Source organism: Cucurbita maxima, unplaced genomic scaffold (assembly GCF_002738345.1).
Source record: "Cucurbita maxima cultivar Rimu unplaced genomic scaffold, Cmax_1.0 Cma_Scf00065, whole genome shotgun sequence".
NCBI lineage: Eukaryota > Viridiplantae > Streptophyta > Magnoliopsida > Cucurbitales > Cucurbitaceae > Cucurbita > Cucurbita maxima.
In genome coordinates this window covers 503,093-518,198 of record NW_019272081.1, presented here as the reverse complement: position 1 = coordinate 518,198, position 15,106 = coordinate 503,093, and the positions used below count along the sequence as shown (strand labels likewise).

Here is a 15,106-nt window from a genome sequence, read left to right as displayed (position 1 = left end):
AAGTTATTATATATATCATGCATGAGTGATACGGAAATAGATCGAGTAATCTCTTCCTTTATCGAAGAAAAGGTATTTCTAGTTTGCATGGTCCAATCATTAATCAAATTAGGTAGGTCCCTAGTATAGTTCCCTATGATTCTGCTATTTACTGAAATAATAATCTGACTCGAATATAGGAGGCATCCTTCTGGATGGGTATAAGGAATAAGTAGAATTTAGAATGTTTGACTTATGTACAAAGAAACAAAGATTCGATTTTGCAGTCATTCATTGAATGATCAATCACTACAAGTGACGGAGATAGACGATTTAAATAACGATCCAATATTTGCTGTGTCCAGAATGACCGGCAAAGTGGAAACAAGACCGGATAGAATTTGATCGTTATGAGAAAATCTAAAATCTTTGTAGACAGAACCAATCATTAGTTCCCAACCATGGGGCGAATGGAATCCTATACCTATACATAAATCAGTTAATAAAAGAATCGAAAAAGCTTTGATTGTGTCGCTTAAATTATATAGGAACTCGTGAACCCAAGAGTGAAGAATAACAAGTTCTTAATTACCAAGAATAGAGAATAACCACTTAGAATAATGAAACGGATTCTATTTGTCGAGAAGTGCAAAATTGTATGGATACGATCATCATTCATTGTGCATCTTGATCAATTGGATGGATCCTTTCTTTTCTTTGTAGATTCCGATACGAAGCTTTTGTAGATAGATGTCTTTCTGGGTATTCTTTTAACATTTCGTCCAAGGGAAAGAGTTACTCTAATTCTCTCACTTTTGTTATAATAATCTTTTCTTGAATCTAATTCAACAACATTTCGGATTGACCAGTATTCCACCAATGAGTAACCCAAGATTCTAGGTTTTTATTAAATAGAGATCCACCAGGGCAAAAAGACTATAGATGCAAGATATAGAAGGGGAATGAATGCTTTCTTGTTTGCCATTCGTCTTTGATTTGTTAATGAACTCACATCATTCGTTACCTCTCTACACTACTAATATTTATATCAAACATAAGTTCTATGTAAAGTTATATGGATACTATTATGAATCCATTCCCTGTTCATTAGTTAATCCTTGAATTTCGAAATAATACAGAAAGCAAATATCAAAGAATCCACTTTTGTTACTGTGGAGTTACATACGCATCATAATTTCGGACAAAGTAAGACAGTTTTCCGTCTGTTCCCTATACGTCTGCTTTGGCTCAAATGAATGAGCATTCTTCAGAAATTCCCGTTAAGTTATACTAGGGGTCTATAAAAAAAAACTATTCTATCTTTTCCGTTTTATCCCTCTTGCTACGAACTAAGAAAGCATTCATTCTGAACTTCCTCAAGGAAACTTCAATTGGTACACGCAAGAAATAGGCCAGCCAATTCGGCAGCCTTTTGCTCAATTTCGAATTTCTCTCTCGTGGGGTGGGTCAGATTCTGATCGGTACGAGTCAAGGGCCCCTTGGCCTCTGATTTCCATATAAAGGACACGACGTGCATAAATACCCTCTTTCACTTCTATTCTGATGGACTGAATGTCTTTCATAAGGAATCGGAGGAAGATTCTAGGATTTTGTCCAGGAAACCCCCCAAAATAGACACTATTCCTTATTTTCTATCTAATCGATCATAACCGCTACCTACATTCCACAAAATGGTGCACCAAAAATAGGAGCTAATAAAGAGACCTGTAAAGAGACCTGCAATCCCATAGAAAGACATTACTATCCCCTGTGGAAAACAAAGAAATTCTTTGCTGAGACGGAAATCAAGATATCAAATCCCTACCAAGCAAGATAACTGGAAGTTCCAACCAACACCCTAATGAACCTAAAAAAAGGGGATAGATAAAGGCCAAGCGGAAATTGCTTTTGAGATCCTCTTTCTTATAAATTCTATCCATATACGTTCTGATCGCCAACTCATACTAGATCTCGTTGCATTTTATTGGAATTGATAGAATAACGCGGATATTTGACTTTTTTTGTTTCCAAAGTACTCTAATCAACTAGCACTATTTTGATGTGAACCTTGACTGACGGAGTAACTCATCGAATTACTTAGATCTCAAATAATAATATCACCTTTATATGATTCCCTATGGATACCTACATCCATATTAGATATATTGATTTGACATCTCAACCATTCGTCGTCCGATCTGTTATATATTGGAAATTTTCAAAGACTTTCTAATTCATTTCCTCAGATATCATGTTTACGCATGTATAATCGCTTATGTTTGGAGTCAGCCAAGCTGTGTTATCGTCAAAGTCTAAGTTTTAAAAAAAAACAAATAGACGTGTAGCATAAATAATCTTGTTTTTTTGAACATGAAGAGATAAAGAAGCCATTGCAATTGCCGGAAATACTAGGCCTACTAAAGGCACAAAAGTAGAGAGAGGGTAAGTTTGAAGCCATTGCAATTGCCGGAAATACTAGGCCTACTAAAGGCACAAAAGTAGAGAGAGGGTAAGTTTTTCATAGAATGGATACCTTGACTTAATATTTGTACCTGTTATTTCTTGTTATATTAATTTACCTGTTATTTATTTCTTTTTATAAAAGGTATCTAATAATTATACTAATTCATATAGAATTCCACTATGTAATATCTACTTGTTACCCAAAAGTTCGTTATAATCCGATCCAACAACAGGGATTCGTAGTCAAACTAGAGATCCTCTAGAGATGTAGAAAGATGCAAGACTCTATGCCGCTATTTGCTATAGTTGGATTATATATCCACATGTAATGTAAGAAGGGAGCATGAAATTCATTCATTTTATTCCCGCCTAATTTAGCGGAAGAAAGAATTTGCTCTTTTATTTAATAGGGGCTTTCTAATTACTAATCAGGAATATCGGTCAAACCCATTTCTCCTCATGATTCTTTCTACAATTTCATCTTATGTTACCAAAGAAAAATCCATTCTGCGAATTTAACTACTTGTTCGTTACAAATACTGAGAATGAATTTTGGAAGAGTTTAAGTAAGGTTTGACTTGATTGAATTTTGATTCAAGGGAACGAAAGCGTGGAGCTGAAATAACTCACTCAAACACCTTTTAAAGGATTACGTGGTTTAGATCGAATAAGCCCTTATCGAATGTCAGCCACCTGGGAACCCTCCGGACTGTCGTATTCAATCAATGTTCAAGAAATTACTCTTTTACCCGCAAATGCGATGTAGGCATTGGGTTCGACGATAATGATATCCCCCAAGATACCAAAACTAGCTGTCACCCCACCAGTAGCAGGAGATGTAAGGATTGCTACAAAGAAGAATCTTTTATTTGATTGATAATCATATAAAGCAGAAGAAGATCTTTTTGACATTTGCATCAAGCTCACACTTCCTTCCTTCTTGCATGCGTGCTCCTCCAGAAGCACACACTCAAATCAGAGGTCAAAATTGATTGATCTGTAGCATACTCGATCAAACGGGTGATTCTCTTGCCTACTACAGATCCCACCCCCATAAACGAAAAATCCATAATCCCAATTGCTATGGGAATACCGTTTCATTTACCTGTGCCTCTTTGAATAGCCTCAGTTAGTTAATCCTGTCTTTATTTGATAAGAATCAATACGATCTTTATAAGGTTCCTCCCCCAAATGAAATTCAATGGGAATGTCTTCATCCATAGGGTCCCAAGTACCTGGCTGGATCAATCAAAAGTTCGATTCTATCTGAACTACTCATTTTCAAATGGTATCCACATTGTTCACAAATATTCATTTTTGATTTCAAATCCTTCTTATAATTGAATCCATAACAATTTGCGTATTGAACCCAAAAATGCCTGTTTGAGTTCCATTTAGATCATTAGAACTTTCCGTAGAACTTGACGTATCACTTTCCGTAGAACTCTCCGTTCTAGTTAAATCACTTCCATCCGTGCTAGTTCTTATACTAGAACTCTCACTTTCACTACTATTTGCACCTGAACCACAAATGTCACTATAAACGTAACTGTCAGTCTAATTGTGACTACCACTTAAAAAGTCACTATCAATACGGATTTGAGCCCGAAGATAACTGTCAATGCAACTATTAATGTGATTATTCCAACTAAACTATATATATTTAGTATCATCCATGTAACGATCATAGTCTCTCTCATCACTCTTAGATAGATTTTATAAGTAGAGTTCCGAAAACTAGAACTTTCTAGTTCACTTACAAAAGAAGGATCATTGTCAATCTCAAGCAGTATTAGATTTTCACTATCCAAATGGAATAACTGCTGCTATTACTATCCCTAACTAAAAAAGTGTCATCGATCCGACCGAATGCCGTCCGACTAAATCATCAACGGTACTGTAACTAGAATTGTCACTATGACTAGGAATGTTTTGATTCATATTATTATTGATTCTTTACTTTCAATAGGACCAAGACTATTGATTGATTTACTTAGCTTAGACTTGTATTCTAACTCCCCGTTAGACAACCTCGAATTTCACCATCTTTTTTCCATAGAGCTTTCTTCCCCCTACCTATTTCCATCAAAATACAATAGATGAATAGTCAATCATTTGAATATCTCATTTCCTATCAGGAATAGGATCGAAATCCAATTACTCAGATTATTACTAACGAGTGGGTCTTAAAAAAGAAGGGTTGTTCCCCCTATTCATATGAAGAACTTTTTTCGTCAAATCTCGGTTACTAACAATTTGGTATTCCAAGACAGAACAAAAAGGACAATATACAAGATGGGTAGAAGAAGTTGTGATACTTGGCTCGATCCATGATCTGAAACGATGCTACGGGAGATATTAAACGACTACACCAATTCTAAGGATCCATAGGCTTAATTGCGGATGATCCGGCACAACAACAAAAATGTTTACGTTGTTTCATCTTAGATTTTGATTTCCATTTGGAGTATATCTAGCAAAAAGCTATACAATAGTATCTTTGTATTGTATTCGGCTCAATCCTTTTAGTAAAAGATTAGGTAGGGGGCCGAGTTTTGTTTAATTTAAAGTCAATTAAAAGAACGAAGAGTAATTCCTGGATTACAAAGGAGCCCTATTTCCCTCTTTGGGACCTCATCACTGAAATGAAAGCGCAAAGAAATTGCTTGATGAGTTGTCGGGCGTAGCGCAGGGCAGTCTCGACGAGATAAGAATTCCATTTTTTAGTATACTTTGTTTGGGTTAGGCGAAGTTCAGAGGTAGGCGAGATACCTCCATGCCGAGAAAGTAATACAGCGGATGAAAGAGAGAGAGAAATTGGTTGTCAAGCTCCTTGATGAAATCGAATCAAAGAGAAGAATCATTCCCTGTTAGAATGTTTCACGTATAAAAGAAGGATGAGGCAACAACCATGATGTCGACAAACAAAATCTCAGAATCCCCACGGTTCCACTGTAGCCGGAACCCTTTATCCAAAATCAAGCAGTGAGAAACAAGCTAAATTTCTTCAAGCAGGGCCCCTTCTTAGCTCTTGGTGCCTGCTTTAGCCAATCGAAGCATATAGATCCGTAAATAGCTTTCTTGAGCTTGCATACCAACAAACAAGTTCTAGGATTCCTAGGAGAAGATCAGCCTGGAGTTAGAGGAGGTTGAATAGAAAGATATTCTTGTGGATCCCCGCTTCCCTTATCTTGTTGAAAGGCATTCTTCACGTCAAGTTGATTGAAATCAGGGCATTTATATTGCAGCCAAGGCAAGAATGCCATGAATGGTGTTTTAGCGGGCAAATCTTTCCCCTATCTTTTAAGGGGGTCGACTCAAGATTTTGGAAGGAATCCTTTAGCTAGCTTTGTATCTTTGATGCGAGCCATATGTTTTATGCTTGATCTTGTAAATCTACTTGCAGCCAATGGCTTGTTTCCGGCAATAAGACTCAGTCCAGTCTTCTTTCTTCTTTTTTTCCTTCTTCCTACATAGCATCTCTCCAGCAAGAATGATTTCAGGCTGAAGCAAATGATTCAGGTGAATGAGAAGATTGAACTGACATGATGTAAGCTCTCTTGGGAAAAACTCTTTCTAAAGACCCAAATTCTGCAACGGGAAAGGTCGAGAGGATCGACGAACCTGAGAGAGGGATCCAGAATCTGAGGAAGCGATTGGAAGGGAAGCAACTGGTCCCGACTGCTGATCTTCTAGAGTAGTCCTAGCATGGGCAACAACATAATGGTTTCGCCGCCGAGAAGAAAGATGCTGTGCTGGGTGACTAGAATCCTCTGAGGTCAACTGAACAGGCTGACAATCGGCAGAAGATGCTGAGCAAAGCTGCTGGCCTGAAGAGTGGGGCTAATCCGTAACATCAACTGCAGAAGAATGAGGTGAGAGTTGATGAACAGGAGAAGGCCGCAATACATCTCCATCACCATTCTCCCTCGGGGCTGATTAATTAGGTTAAAGAAAATATGAGGCGACCTCATTAAAGAGAACATGAAAGGATAATCAAAATCTCTTGGATTTCACGTCATAGCATCTATACCCGGACTGAGCATATCCAAGAAAGAAAGAAGCGGTGGCCTTGGGGACAATTTGGCTCTTAACTGCGCAGGAATATGAACAAAAGAAAAGACGTGTGTATGCATCCACTCGAAAATGCCTGCAGGATGGTACTGCCTCAGTCAGAAGTTCGTGAGGTGCCGCTGCTGCCTACCTACCTATTACCTCTCGATTCACCCCCCAAAAAAAGGAGAGAGATGTCCCGTCCCTTCTTTATGCACATCCATATAAATAGCTAGACACAAAGGTGTACAATCCGGTAGGTAATAATGGGTTCTTCTTGTTTATTCACTGATTGTTCTCTTACTTTCTCTAGTGGCTGGCAAACGCCAACCGAGAGGGGAGAACGAATGGCTCAGGAATCGACTGGTTCCGAGCGAACTCATGGAGCTGTTGAATTATCGTATCAGTAGAAGAAGAGGATTTAACTTTCTTAGCTTAGGAAATGACTGAACTTTAAAGACCGCCGCTGGGAGGCGAAGGAGTCACTTGTCTGGTCTTGCGGTGCACTCACTCCCGTTACGAGAATGAAATGACGCCCCAGCTTGACTCGAGACCAAGACTCCTTACAACTCGCACCAGGTTGGTCTAGTAATTAGGGGTCGACCTGAGATTGATTGAAAAGGCAGCCCAGCCGCCCCCCCGCCTACCTACTCGTGCTCGTAACTCGATCGGAGATGACAGTGGTCCGGCGGAAAAACATAAGTCGTCCCTCTCGACGTGATACATGAATTGCTCAGTAGTGCTTCGCCACTATCGTAGCTGGCGGAAATAGCTTAATGGTAGAGCGTAGCCTTGCCAAGGCTGAGGTTGAGGGTTCAAGTCCCTCCTTCCGCTCAAGGCTTCATCATTTAGTGGTAACGAGTAGAGTACATAAGCACCCTTAGAAATAGGGGCGAGACCCCTTGGATAGGGTTACAAACCAATCAACCTAATAAGAAGAAAGAAAGGTCCCTTTTGTTTTAGCGCGCAGTGTACTAGTGAATAGGAAAAGCAGATTGAGATTATTAATGACAGATGGAGGTTGAGTCTCGAACATCTTCGGTGCCTCGCCCTTGTCTCCTTCGCCTACGACTGCTTAGAATGCTCATCCTATCGATTCAGAGGCATAGGTACTCCCTCTCCCACAACACACTCGTCGAGACGAAAGAAACCTCCCGACATAGAGAAGAGATATCGACGTCTGGGGACCCTCGATCACCCTTCCCTTTCACCTGAACTGGTCAAGAGAGATTAACCCGCACCACATACATTTTCTAACCTTCTGATATGAACCAAAAAACATCAATCATACAATATACTTCAATGACGATGTGAAGAAAAAGTTGTCAAAATTATCAAAAGATGTTTCACTGCATGCCACATTGAAGAAAAGTGAAGTTTGATTGTTATAAATTTTGGGTGGGTTACAATTTAGTGTTTTTATGACTTTTTATTTACTTTAGGTTACAATTACATAATGGTTAATTATGACCATTAAGTATGAATGTTAACTCTTGGAATGTCTAGTAGTTTCATTTTGAGGCTATATAAAGCCATGTATGTTGTATTTGTAGGAGACTTGGAAAATGTTGTAAAAGAAGCATTTGTGCTCTTCTTTAGCCAATGGCTAAGTTTCTTTGCAATTCTATGTAGTTTAGGTTGCATGTAGAATCATTCAAGCTCGACATGATCAATCTTGCTTGTGGAGTGATTCGAATCTCAAGCAAGTGTTCTTGCCTTGAGATATTTGATCAACAAGAATCATTCAAGCTAGACATGACCGATCTTGCTTGTGGAGTGATTCGAATCTCAAACAATGTTCTTGCCTTGAGATATTCGATCAACAAGGTAATCCGAATCTTACTCCCTTTGTAGTGGTTCCTTTTCTTATCAAGAACTCAGAGGTATACTTCTTTGATAAATCTTGAAGGTGACCGTTTTCAGATAGTCAAACCTTCACTGCCTCGAGATCAGCGTGGGTATAAATGTATTTATCCTATCGATTGATTTTTATTGGTTTGAAGATCTGTTTTATTCCATCTTCATTTTCTTTTACCGGTAAATTTGAAGTTAAAATTTACAAGTAAAAGAAAATATAAGGTAGTGCATGGTTAATGGGAATGGATTTTTAAAATCATTTTGAGAGAAGCAGTGAAATGACTCTTGTCTAGAGACAGGAAATATATATTTGGTGAGTACAAAGATATTCCACGTATTGATGAACCAAAATGAATAATTGATTTTATGGGATTTTGTTAAAATTGAATGAATCATGAATGATAGTAATTTTGATACCAAATAATATTAAACCATTTGATAATCTCTACAAGAGAATGATTGTAGAACAAAGGGTTTTGAAAAAGTCTTTTCCGTGTATGGATCTTGATTCCAATATGTCAGATTTATGATTTTGAATGTTTTTAGTTTTGAATACGCGATTTTCAAAGGATCATCGCTACTCGGAATATGAGTAATTTCAACAGACTTTGTATCGATTTGGATAAATTCATAGAATCTCTTGGTCTTATGAAGGTCTTCTGGGATAAAGAAGAATCCTGATGGATATGCCTTTTTGACTATCTCACTAATTTTGGGATCGTCATACTCAGGTTCTATGTGAGCTTCTTGCAAGGATATTGATTTTTAAAAATGGCCTGATTTCAGGTATTGTAGAAAAACGAATGGGAACAACCGTGTCCAAGTAAGTTGAGGGGACAAAAGGTCTCTTTGAAGTGGAAAAGACGGTAGGTCTCGATGTAGCAATGGCAGATGGTCGTGTTGAAGAGGTGGAAGGCCTCGACGGAGTGATAACCTCCGGTCGATTTTGAACAACAAGTTTTGCTTTAGATCTGGTCATTAGTGTGAAACCAAGAATCCATAACATAACTATCCGCGGTCATTGGAGTAGGGGAGTTTGAAAGGGAAAAAATCGAACTTTCATTAAGGATAAATTGGTGACACCCGTATAAGCTAATCAGGTAAGTAGCCTTACTATAGGATAGGCTAAAAATTGTATGAGTTATAATGATGTATGAACTATGTCGTACGATGCGGTATATGAGATATGATGATGTGTGGGTTTCGATACTTGATGATGTGCTCAGTATATATATATTTTGATGAATGTCGTACTTGATATGTTTGATGCACTTTGTGGCAATATGATGAGTATGATGATTGCGTGACGTTTACCTTAATATGATGATGTTTTCCATATTGAGCATGCTATATGATGATGAGTGTCATATTGCATCATGTCGTTAGATTGACATAGGACAATACCCTAAGAGCGTGAAAATGATGTTAATATAAATATCCACGAGTATGTGTTACCTAGAGTAACAAAGAGATAAGACTAAAGGGTTGTGTCAAAAGAGACATTATGATGGATTTAGAGGGACCTCATGCATATTGTATGTTCATAAGCATAGGGCTACTTCCCCTAGAGATGATGAGTGTGGACGCGCACCGTATGATGAGCTCAAATGCGCACAGGTGCGAAAGCACAGATGAGGGTGTTTATGAGGTGCATGACACTATGGGGTTCCGTTGACCTTCGAACGTCGCTACAAATTAGCTTGACTAGAGGGTCTAGGTGGTGTGCGAGCGCCCTGGGGATTCACACTCGCACGTGTGAGTTAGGGAAGTACTACACATCCAATTTGTCCGAGACTGGAGGCCACCCCTAAGATGATTAGAGATAGGTCCCTAAATCATGATTGCATGTGTTTGCATTTGCATGGCCCCTATAGTGGGGCCACTTACTGAGTATTCTTTGAAATACTCAGACCGTGTGCCACATCGTTTTTCAAGTAAAGGCAAGGCGCACTTATACGGAGGACGGCGGCATCGCGAGCAGAGACTGTGACACGTGCATAGGGTAGACTCATATAGATTCTTAGTTTTAAGTTAGAATAGGTTGTTTTGCATTCCATTTTTTAAAGTATTTTGTATTTGGTTTTATTTTTCTCTAAATTTTAGTATTTTGTATTTAGACACGTAAGACCATGGCTGTGTTTTCCAGAGAAGAAGTTGTTTTAAACGTTTTTTTTTTAAAGTTTACGTTATGAATTACGTTCATGTAAAAGTTATATTTCCGCATTATAGATGAGCATGAGACGTTAGTAACGACTCTGAGTATGTGGAAATTTAGGGTCGTTACAGTTCTCCTATCTCGTAGCATATGCGTTCGTACTATCGTGAAGGAAAAAGGGTATCCCCGATGCAGGAGCACACAATAATGCATGAGGTCCCAACATTTTTTCATTTTCATTATCATATAATACAGTCTCGTTAGACTTTCCTTCATATCGTATCATTTTTCATATCGTTTATTATATCTTTCATACGTATGTCAGAGTTGTATTTTATGTAGTTCGTCGTTTTACATTTCAATCATATCATATCATTCATGTCACACATATGCATATCATAACGTTTTCATGCTTTCAGATATAACAATCTACATCATGCACATATCGTATCATATCATGTATAAACATATAGCATATTTCGAGCATGTCTTCAACATATCATATCATAAACATACAAACTCATGAAATACAACATAATATTCACGTATCATAATATATACATATCATTTCATAACAGTTTGCATATAAAGGCATATAACACGGTGAAGCCATGAACACGTGTCATCATACAACACAAAATTATAACCGAACGATGGTAAGGCCACTTGCTTGGTTGGCCTTAGCTGACGTTTTTCCTAATTCGAGTACAGTCGCTCCCATTTCTCGAAATTACTTCAATTATTGTCGGTCATTGTTTTCTATTAAAATATTCATCCTGTTTCGTTAGAAATCTAAGAATTATTAACTCAGTCGAATTTAAATCGAGAAATTTACCTTTACGGACCTTATTTGCCTTAAACAAGCTCAAATTCAACTTCGAGATAGTTGGAACTATGGAAATTAGCTATTTTTCCCTTTACTGAGTCGAAGGAGCGAGTTTTGAGTCGTAGAGTAGAGTTGAGCCATTTAAGCAGACTTAGCCAAGTAAGTGTCGTACTGCAGGTGTGCCACGTGGTGTAATTAGAGGCTGACGCAGCTGTTGGTGACTTCAGGTCATGGCGCGAGTCGTTACGCGTATGCATGTAATGGATTGAGGCGTAGTACTGGACTGCTGCAGGTGTGGGCTGATGCGTGGGTCGTAGCAGGTTGCGCCTCGGGTACTCGGGTGTCGATCAGGCTGCAGGCGCACGGTTGGGGCTGAGGCAGAATGGGTTGCAAGTGATTGGTTTGGGTCGAGGTAGAATAGTATCAGTAACGAACTGCAGGTGGGTAACGAATCTAGGTTCGACCCAAAGTCCACGGACTTCGTCTTCTCTACTCGTTTCCCTCGAGTTTTTCAATTAGTTTTCTCTCTCCGAAGTTCGTTTCTTGCCGTTTTTCCTTTGGTTCTTAGTCGTTGACCCTTCTTCTTTGCTTCCCACGTAGTGTCTCTGGTTGTATGCACCTATAACGTGCAGATCTATAAGACTCTAAAATCTGAAACTCAAACCCTCTTTTCCGACGACGAATCACATTGTTAAGGTGTGAGAGCTTACTTCCTATGGGATTATCGTTGTCGAAGTATTCTAAAAAATCACTCTCTCTCGTTTTCTCTGTGTTTTTCCTTTCTACTTTGGAGGTGGGTTCTGTGACGGTGACAGGATTCTTGAGGGTTCAGTGGAGCAGTGTGGGCGTCGGGTAGGGTGTGGCTGAGAGGGGTGCAAGAATTTTCGTGCATTTTTTAGTACGGGACGTTTTTTTTTTTTTTTTTTTTTTTTTTTTTTTTTTTTTTTTTTTTTTTTTTTTTTTTTTTTTTTTTTTTTTTTTTTTTTATATGTTTTTGTTACAAAATTCTACAACTTNTTTTGTTTGTTACATTTTTCTAGTTTCTTGAATTAAATATATCTCCACTTGATTTCATCATGTTATGCCATAGATTTCATCATGTTATGCCATAGTACCTTGGACTAAATTTTTTATTAGGTTGATTTATTATTATTATTATTATTATTATGTAATAAGAGTTAAGGTTATAATAATAATAATTAAATAATTGTGTAGGAAATTTTGGACGAGTCGTTAGAATCGCTAGAACCCCAACCAACCACCCACTCTCCATCTAATTCACAGGCCGCCTGTGCGGTGGCCCCCTACATGTGTCATGTTTTGGTATTATTTGACGTGTGTTATGTTATGTCTATGCTATGATATATGTTATGTCACGATACAAGTTATTATATGTTATATAAGTTATACTATGATATGATTATGTATGTTATTGAACTATGTTGTATTATCAATGCTATGCTATGTTATGTAAACTTTGTTAATATGTTAGCTCTATGTCTATGAGACATTAGAAAGCCATGTATGTTAATCATGAAAGATAGGATGACAAGTATTATGTATGTATCATAGGAATGCTCTATCAAAAAGAAGGGAGGTATGACTTAGATCATAAGTACATGCCATGTTTTGATGCTATGAGACCTTCTGCCATTCATATGTCACGTGCATCAGGATACTTCTCCCTTATGATTTGTACATGTACATACACATACCCTACGATATCATGTACACTGTGATATTACACACAGTCCTTTTGCTCCGTGACTTTTGGCAGCGTGAGTGTAGGCTAGCATGATAGGTAGACTCACAAGTTACGTATACGAGCCACCTGATCCGTTCATGTGTGCATCCGTGGGCCATGTGTAAAGAAGTGCCACACATCCAATTTCTCCCCCCAGTTGGAAAGTAGAGACCAAGTATAACACTCGAAAAAAAAAAAAAAAGATCGAAGCCAATCGAGGGGCAAAGAGATCATTTTGCCTCTCAAGCCATTATAAAGTCCATGGGGAGCCTTAGCCTGCAAAATAATAATAATAATAATAATAATAATAATAAAAAAAAAAAATAAATATATATATATATATATATATATAATATAAAAAAATAATAAAAAAAAGTTTGAGAATGGGAAGAGAGAAGAAAGAAGAAACCCACTGGAAAACTCATCGGACCACTACTGGAGTTTGCTTCCAGCCAATATTTCTAGATACAAGAACTCCCTCTTGGAAGGAAGAAGAAGATTTGACCGACCGGAGTTCCATTTTCTGTTAAGCACTAAGAAGATCCATGAGGTAAGTTCCTGAGTAACCCTACAAAGTTTTTCCTCAGATTCGAGTATTTTCTTTTGAATCGAGACCTAAAATTTTCAATATATTCTTTGAGGTAGGATTCTCCACAGATTTTGTGAAGGAACTCGGCAGAAGTTTGGACCAGAAAATAGAACCCCGAGAGTTCGTCCAAGAATGGTAAGAGGAAGCTATGAACCTACTTTGAACACTCATAACTCAGTCTTTGTTTGGTGTTTAAATTTTAAAAAAATATCATGATGAAGTCGAAACTACCATCTATAACTTTCCTAAAGAAACCGAGTTGATTTGAGTTCAAAATAAAATAATACAAAAATTCAAAACACAAAAGAAAAATACCTAACGAATCAATGTGTTGACTGTTAGAAGGAGAGAGGAAGTTTTGGCGTGCCACGTGTCAATCGGCGAGAGGAACTATGCGTGCTATCAGAAGGAGGACACCCCTCGGGTGTCGAGTAGAACGATGCATCAAGCATGGTGTGGAGCGATGTGTGAGCGGGCATTGCGCGACATGTCTCCACCTAGACGAGGAAGGGCCGCCTTCTGCAATATTGATTCGACCCACGTAGTTTGACCCAAACCGACCTGCCACCCACTAACGAACCTGATTCAACCCTTTGTCCAAAGAATTGAACTGACCTAGCCCACTATCAGACTTGAAACCTTGACCTGTGACCTGAGCTTGCAGAATCCTCTCGCGCATGGTACTCCCACGTGACTGTCACGAGTAGAATATGTGACAGCGCTTGGTAACGCGTGGTCGGTGCGTGCAAGATGCTTTTGGTCTATTCGATTTCCTTTGCTAGATTTTTATCCTAATTATGTTGTAACTCTATTTTTTTTTATTTGAAATAGGTCAAAAAAAAAAAAAAAATCACAATCTAATCCTTAGTCCAACCATCCAAGCTTTTGTTGGATCATTAACTCAATAAAAAAAAAAAATTAACCCTGCTGTGTACAAAATTCGAATCAATTAAGAGATAAAAGGTTAGAATTAAATTAGCTCTTAAGATCAAATATCTAGCCGATCAAAGATATAGAAGCAAGATTTGGAACCTTCTTCTAAATTCAGTCAATGAATGATCGAACTTGATCAACAATAACAATTGATTGAAGGACTCAAATGCAATCTCCCAAAAGAATAACTAGAAACATATAAATGGAAAAGTTTATGCTCAAATTTCTAAGAGCGAAAGTCTCAACTTGAGAGCTCAATTTAATTCATAAAAAATTTACCTTTTTACCTATTAATTTGTGGGTATTTATACTCTACCTTTTAGATGCCAACTACAAGAAGTTATGATCATGATTGATAAGTTACTCCCCACAAACCCTCAAATGTCCACTGAAACACCATGATCCTTATCATATAGATCCAATTTTGTAGATGAAGAATGAATACTTGTTAAATCTTTTGGGCCTTTGATCATGAATAGATCCGGTTGGAACATTTGAAACACCATG

At 38.0% G+C, this 15,106-nt stretch overlaps 1 non-coding gene across 1 annotated transcript; it reads left to right on the top strand.

Moving 5' to 3' along the window:
* The first annotated feature begins 7,257 nt into the window (after positions 1–7,257).
* On the top strand, positions 7,258–7,329 carry TRNAG-GCC. Its single transcript has one exon. It is a non-coding gene; the product is annotated as a tRNA-Gly (tRNA).
* The last annotated feature ends 7,777 nt before the right edge of the window (positions 7,330–15,106 follow it).